Here is an 8805-nt window from a genome sequence, read left to right as displayed (position 1 = left end):
TCAAACTAGTGTATTCTGACATAAGTTTCTAGGCAAAATTATTCATTAACATTTAATCAAGACAATCCTGGGTCTTGCATTTGCCTCCAGCGACTGTCAAGATACTGTATTTAAGTGATGAATAAACTGACAACGGAAACATAGGTTCTTCATAGTGTGAAGTGTCAAAGTTAGAACAGAGTTAGAACAGACTAAACCTTTAGTTCTAGACTATGTGTATATGAGGTAAATATTTCCCTATTTTCCTGTCAAATTCTAGTACAATTTTAACATCCATTTAATAGTGAAAAATATATAAAAACATAAGATTTGAAGAAATATTTAAGTCTATATAATTTAAAGGATGTATAAAAGTAAAGTTTAATTGTTTATAATAATATGCAGGCATAGCTCTATATGTTCTATAGTTTTTAACAAAAACAGTTATAAATTAGATATCAGACTGAGTACAGATAACTCTTGCTCTACTTCTCAAGCTCCCATTAAATGTTAGAATTACTAAAGTTTCGTGGCAATAACTGAAAAGGTTTTAAACTAAATAATTTAAAAATATATGTACATATTTTAAACATAATTATATAAGCATAATATATTTACATATTTTACTTTGTTGGAAAAATAAGAAATGTGCATAAGGTAGAAGTTATTTGCAGGTAATAAAAATTATGTTATACACTTTCAGCAGAAAGTACTTAACACAAGATATTTACTAAATACGAAAATGTGAAGGTCTAAAAAAACAGGCTTTAGCCTGGCCTCCAGTAAGAACTCCAAACTGTCATTGATTCCAGCAACGTAACTGTTGCATGTTAACCCCTAGGCACACACTTCCTTGCTATGAACCAAGGATTTGGAGATCAACACCAGAACTAGGGGCTTCAGACCAGGTTCGTTTATGTGACAGTTCTCACCAGCAAAATGAATGGCTTGAGCACCCAGCCTGTGTGGCTCATCAACTCATTTTTGAATGGATTTGTTGGACTCAAATTGCAAGGACGTATAGGAAAATTAGACTTTTGTTAGTTTTGTTTTGTTTTTAACTATCCAGCCTCTTCAGCACAGGGAGGCACAGTTGATAAATGTAGGCTTGCATGCTTAGTGAGCCAATTTTACATGTCTATCATAGGATACTGAGCCTTATATTTGGAAAACTTGAGAAAAATGAAAATTAAGAGGGATCAGAGTGGTAGATTCACTGTAGCGTGGCACACCACAAGAAGGAGTAATTCTTTTCTAGGGAAGAGCGCGAAACATATCAATTCAGAGTAGATGTTAAAAAGTAGGAGTATGACATGGAAAAATAATAAAAGTAATTAATTAAAATTGAATTGACAGTTCTGATTTGTATCACCAATTCTCTAACTCTTAAAATGAGGCTGGCTCTGTTTCAAATATGTCTGTACTAGTTTCCTCTAAGTGACACAGACATAGGTTCAAAGTTTTCACTTTCTTTACTATGAATCCAATCCAGTTTGATGCTAAAGTAATAAATATTTACATAATTTCAGTATTGTGAATGCCAGCACTGTGTTTTTAATGTCAGAAACAATCTATAGATAAAAACAGAAGCTTAATTATAGTTTTAGAACAAGATCTAAATATTTTTTGAGAACATAAAGAATAAAGATCAGAAGTATAAAAACAGAAAAAACAGATCCGAAAGAATGATCCAGGTGCAAATTTAATCAGCTTTTATAGGCGGGTGTTAGTATATCCTGAAGAAAGCTTATATATTAACCTTTAAGAAATAAAAGTATAGTCAAAAAATATCTCCCCAAATGAATAAAATCCAATACTATTAACATAAGTTCTATGAATTGAGAAAAGATAGAATGGAGAAAGACTTAGTTTTCATATATATGGCATGTATTATTTATAAACTATGATAATTTCAAACCGTCTTGTCGCAGAACTCTTAACAATTTTTATTTTTTATTTTTTTTATTTTTTTATTTTTTTTAGTACCAAAAGTTTGAAACCTAGTATTCCTCTTTATACCAACTCCATCCATAAGGAAGTGCAGTGGGGTTATTTCAACATTCCTTGGATGCTATATCTGGATCATTGCTGTTTTTGTCTACCCATTTATGCCGGTTAACTAAATTGCTTGAATTTAGTAACTACCTGTAGATGGGTGAGCCCCAAGTTTCTAAGTTTAGCTCAATATGTCTCCTACACTTCAGACTCACATACAGAACTTCCTACTGGTCATCTCTTCCTGGGCACCCACAGGCATCTCGAACTAATCTTATCCAATACCAGCTCTCTAAGATGCAGAATAACCAGAGACCTAATAGAACATGCAGTCGTAGTCGATCTTTCTCCCACACAACCAATCCTTCATCAAGTCCTCTTCACTTTCATTCTACGCAAATATTTAATCTTTTCTCCTCTATATCCCTCTATTCATTGTGTTATTTGAGATTTTCATATTTTCTGGTCTAGATCTCTTACCCCTGTTATTAGTCTCCCTTGTCTCAGAGCCATTTGTGACATGACCACAAGAGATACCTACCTAAAAATTATTTCTGACTATATTTCTTTTCTTCAATAAAGTTTTCAGTGGCTCATAGAAAATATAGGCTAAAAGCCAAAATATATAACCCTCCACATCATCTCTATCTACAGGCATTTTTAAACTTCCTCTGTGTTTTCTATTTCCGCAATCCCAAATAACTAGCCACATCCTACATATATCCAGACATTAAATTGTTTCTCTTCTCTGTACCTTGCTTGCCCTCTCACTGCCCTGTTCCTTAGGCTCCTAACCTGTTGTGGAGAGGTCTCCACTGCCGCCTCTTCCCTGTGCTTGGTAAAGAATACTTCCTATTATGTCCACATACACACCCTGCATACTTAATACTCATTACAATTTGCAGATTGTCTTAGAATGATCTTTTTGTAGGTCTGTTTTCCAACTAGGTTGCTAGATTCTTCAGGTCAACGTCTGTGTCTTACCTCTTGTACTGTTAGTGCATCAAATCAACACTTGCCAAATAATTAGTGAATAAATGACCCATTGGTGATTCTTTTATCAGTGGACATGGCACACTTCATGTCAGAAGAGATGTTCTTAAACTACCAGTACTGTTAAGCAATTAACTATACATTAGAAAAATCATAGCTAAGTATATTTTAAAGAAATCATTTCCTAAATATTGAAAATGTTAATTGATATGTTTAAGGCAGAGGAAAGTAAAGACAAAACCTTTTTCTTTCATTTTGTGTGTTGTTCTAGTCTTAAGAAAGATGTTTCTTTGAGCAGGTGCTTCCAGGTGTCAGCCTGCAGGAAGTCCTTCAAAACTGGGGCACACCAGGGTAGTTTCTATGGAAGCAGAAATTAACCCCCAGGAACCTCATATGTTTTAAGAACCTTCAGAAGCACATCTGGTTCAGTCACCATCAGAGACAACTATTGAGGTGAATTCTTATTATAAAAGAAAAGTAGAAAAAAGAGCAGTCATGTTAACAGGCATTACCCGTGTTACTATAAAACTTCCTTTGAAGTGATGTGTTTTCATATAAATCTAAGTTACAGTTTAACTTGATTTTTAAAGTGTTTTTCCCCAAATTATAAATTATCTTGATTTACATTATTACAGCTAGTAATAATTGCTTACAATTGATAAACACTTTTTGTCATCGTATCCGTGCTTTTGCTTTATGCACGTTTTTCGTTTTTAATATTTAAAAATGTTTTTGTCATATTTTCTCAAGAAAGGTTTTAAAAACCCAGAAAAGGTTGAAAAAAGTCTGTACATTCATCATGAAGAAAAATGCTTTGGTCTCATAATTTTTATTGTTAGAAAAAAATGTTTAAGGATGATATTGGATTTATTTAACAATCCGTTCCAGGAACTATTTTAAGTGCTTTGTAAACAATAACTAATTTAATATTATATATTCGTAAACACTAGCTTATTCAATCTTCATAGAAACACTATGAAGTAGAAACTTTGACAAAAACTTCTTTAAAAATTTAACCAGTTCACTTAGTTAAAAAATAGCAAAGCCAAATATTGACCTTGGTCAGTCTGGAACTAGAGTTCAAGCTCCTAATTCTGTTTATTTTAAAGACAAATCTTTATAAAAAGATTTGAAATTTGAAAAAAAAATTAAAAAGGGTGCATTTATTGTACCAAATTTTTCTACCTGTGTGTGTTTTTTACTCTCATACAAAATCTGCAACTTGTTAAGCTCCTCTTTTACCCTTTTATTTCTGTGACTTTCACCAGAATAATGTTGTATAACGAACTTCTACAACATGAATAAATAATTTTGCTTAATAAGCAGATCCAGAGCAGAAGCCGCCTCTTGTTTTCCATATCTTTTAAAAAAATGACTCTGAGGAGAAAGACAATAAAAGAGTCACTTGTGTTGTAAATGTCAATACGGTATTACCAAGCTAAATTAAATTTGAAATAACATATATACATAGTTATACCCATTGAAATGTTCTAAGAACAATTTCAAATTCATGATCCTCTAAGCATCCAAGATTCTTGTTCTTCAATACTACTTTCCCACAAAATGAAATCATAACCCCTTTGGATAAATAAATTCATCATACTTAAAGTTGAAAAGTACAAAGGAAACTTGAAATACATTGCTATGGCAGAAAACAAGACAGTTTTCAAGTTTAATTGGAAGAGCCAGAGACAAATTAAGAGAAGATCACAGTGGCCAAGAGGAGATAATTTTGGATAAAAATAATATATTGATTGAAATTGTTTAACTTACAAAGATTATTTAAAAAATCATGAGTCCATAATAAAACACAATGAAAAATATTAACCAAGTGTATTGATGAGGATTAAGAGGATAGAATGAATTCTGCTGAGTCTTATTAATTAATTACATTTTTAATTACTAACTGATTTGTTATACCAAGAACAAGTACAAAAATTAATAACTACTGATTTGGAATTACCCTCTACATTCTCATCTTGGTTCATAAAAAGGACAAGTAAAGTATTCTAAATTTAACGGGAAATAATTTTAAGAGTATCTTTAAGAGTTTTATGCTTCTATAATTATATAAGAATGATACACTTTTATCAAGGTGAAAGACATTTATATTTATACTTTTTAAGGATCCAAAACTTCCAGAATGGCAAATGGCCGCATGAGGAGCTTCATTGATGCTTTCTCAGCAAAACAAACATTTAACAGGTGAAAACCATAAATAACCATTTGAAGTCTCTGGAAATAGAGCTAAAGGCAGATAGAAAATGGAGAAACATTTAAGAAAATCGACTATATCATAGTAAAATAGAGTGTGTATGGCATTTGACAACACATTCTCCCTCTACCCACAGCTTAGTTAGCTACAAGTTCTACCCCACACTTGCATAACCAAGAAGATAAGCCACCTTCTCTATATAGCTCTCAGTCTTAGGAATACAGTTTCACCCTGGAAGGGATAAGACAAGAGAAATTCTAATATCACATAGTTATGTATTACAGAAGGTTCCTTCCAGCAAATGCATTCAAGATGACTGGGGCTCACTGCTAAATAACAGGGTAGGCCAAAATACTGAATTTCAATCACCCTGACACGGTTCACAGTTAGGGTGAAAGTTTCCAATACTGACTATTTTTCTCTTAAGATGAAGAACAATACAAGTATGTCTGCTCTCATTACTTTTATTCAACATTGTTCAGGAAGCTCTACCTAGGGAAATTAGGCAAGATAGTGAAAAAGAAGGCATTCAAATTGTGAAGGAAGCATTAAAAATATTACTACTTACATATGACATGGTAGTACATGTAGAAAATTCTAAATATACACACATGCATACGTATACACATGTACACAGAACTAATAAATGATTTCAGTAAAGTTATAAGATACAAGATCAACTTTAAGAAATCAATTTTATGTCTATAGACTAAGCAATAAAATATAGAAATAAAATAAAGACTATATCATTTATAATAGCAGGAAGAACTCTAAATCACTTAGAAGAAATTAGCAAAACAAGCTAAAGACTTCTGCAATAAAACTTACAAATTATTTCTGAAAAAAATTATAGATGATATAAATAAATGGAAACACATTCTGTGTGGATCGGGAGAAAATACTGTTAAGATGACAATATTCTCCAAATTAATATACAGATTCAACACACTCTATATCAAAATCCCTAGTATTTTCTTCTTTGATGACAAATTGACCTTAAAATTATTAGTTATGAAAGTGTTTTGGAATGAATTATATCTCACTAAAATTTATTTGTTGAAGTTCTAACCTCCAGTACCCAAGAATGTGACTATATTTAGAGATAGGCTCTCTATAGAGGTAATTAAATTAAAATGAGTATATGGGGTAGGATCCCATTTAATATGAATGGCATTCTTATAAGCAGAAGAATTTTGGACATGGGCAGATGTAAGGGGAGACTATGTGAAGAAATAGGGAGAAGATGACCATCTACAAGCCAACAGAGAAGCATTAGAAGAAACTAACCTTGTTAACCCCTTGATCTCAGACTTTTAGCCTCCAGATTGTGTGAAAATAAATTTCTATTGTTTAAGTCACCCAGTATTATTTCTTTATTACAGCCGCCCCAGGAGACTAATAAAGCAAAGGACACAGAATAGCCCAAACAGCTATGAAAATGAAAAATGTTGAAAGATTCAAACTTTCAGAGTTGATAACTTACTACAAAGCTACAGTGATCAAGAAAATGTACTAGCACAGAATAGACCTGTAAATCAATTGGATAGAATTGAAAGTACAGAAATAAGTTCTTATATTTATGGTCAATTGATTTTTCAACAAGGGAGTCAAAACCAATTCAATAGGGAAAGAATAATCTTTTCAACCAATGATGCTGGGACAATTGAATATACATGGAAAAGAATAACTCTGAAGTCCTTTTTTAAATCATTAACAAAAGTTAACTGAAAATATTTTGTAGACTTAAATGTGAGCCAAAATTGCAGAACTCATAGAAAAAGAACTTAGGTTTATGTATTAGTAAGCTTGAAATATCCTTAATATGAGATCATTTTTAGCTTTATTAGTAAGTCAATTCTGTTTTTAAATTATGTTGACAAAATAAAGCTATTTTATTGTTTTCATTTGTCTCTGTTACGGTAACTCTGAATTTATGTTTAAACACTTCATTTACTGTTATTACAGATGTGTTATATTGACCTGGTCCTATTTATACTACTGCCAAGCCATTTTTTTACAATATTACTCAGTGCATTTATTATTTAGAATAGTGAAATGTATTTGCCATTCCAAGTAGAAAATAAACTTCCGGAAAGTAGGTTGTGGGCCACAACACCACGTATTCAAAAAACAGTTATTTAATAAATCATCAATTTCATTGTGCATTCTGATGGTAGTTTTTTATTCTCTGAACCAACTAAATTTTTCTCCAGATATCCATACATTCAAATAATGATTTATGCTAATCATGCTTCTTGTTTGAATTGTTTCTTCCCACTGAAATATATGTCACTTTTTTAAGTTAACTGTAATCAATTCTTCTAGTTTTTAATTACTTTCTTTGCCCCAAAGTGAAAGCCTTACTTCTGAAAATGATGTATTATGCTGGAATATGCTTTTAATATATGCAAATTTAATTAAAACTAAATTAGAGAATTCTAGATAAGTTTTTTGTCAAAACAAATTTGTAAAACACAATGACATTTAGGTCCACTGATAAACAAACTATGCACTGGAATCCTTGATTCTAAGGATTTGATTTTTTTTTTTTTGCTTTTTTTTTGTTTTTAAGACAGTATATGAATTTTTAAAACCCATTTTGATTTAATATGTTGATATAATATTAAGTTAAACAATCATGAGTCTCTAGGACTTTTTAGCGATATACTTTTGAATTTGTAATTATATTACGAATTATAATTTTATTAAAAATATTTAATAAAATGTTAAAATATAAATTATTACAAACTTTGTCGCTTTTTCATCAAGAGTCCATTTTCCTATTCTTGAATCTGATCTGGATCTGCAACTTACTTTGACAAGAATGATGTGAACATGGCATAAACCATTTCCATATCTAGGTTTCAAGAGACCTTTTTCTGCAGCCTCTCTTTGTCCCCTGTGACTGCCATGTAAACAAGTTTGGGCTAACACTGAAGGATTTCTGACCATATGGCCCAATGAGGGCCCCAGATATATGATAGCCCAGTAAAGATCAGAATGTCCAGCCGCAGAAAATGAGCAAGGCCAGCTGTTAGATGTTTAGCAAACTTAAGAGTTAAGCACATGCTTGTCATTTTAAGCCACTACATTTTGGAGTGATAAGTTTCACAGCAATAGCCAGCCCACGTGTCGTAATTCCAAAATACAGAATTATTCCCCTCTGGTGTGCCAACAACACGTGCATTCCTTCCTTTGCCACTTATCACATTAGTTTTGACTTGATGCTATCTATCTTTCTTCCTCTGTGGACCAGTATCCCACAGGGACAGGGGACATTTCGTGCTCATCATTGTAACCTTGTAACTAGGTTCAATGCCTGACATAATAGATACATAGTAAATGCTATTAACTAGTGAACTCAAAATGCTCAGGCTATTTGTAGCATAGCAAAAATTAAGATTCCTCTCTTTTTCTTAGCTCATCCAGATAATGCAGCTATGGCTTGCTTTATCTTTTCTGATAGCTGCAGAGGCTTGAAATATCCTGAGAGATTCAGTGACATTTGCTATTCAAACATTTTTGTTCCAATTAATAGTGGTGCTTCTCAAGGGTAGTGCAGCACAAATGACTAGTCTCAGAGACATTCTCTCCATGGGAAAACTGAAGTAGAAAATCAAAAT

Source organism: Rousettus aegyptiacus, unplaced genomic scaffold (assembly GCF_014176215.1).
Source record: "Rousettus aegyptiacus isolate mRouAeg1 unplaced genomic scaffold, mRouAeg1.p scaffold_m13_p_4, whole genome shotgun sequence".
NCBI lineage: Eukaryota > Metazoa > Chordata > Mammalia > Chiroptera > Pteropodidae > Rousettus > Rousettus aegyptiacus.
This window is presented reverse-complemented; position numbering follows the sequence as displayed.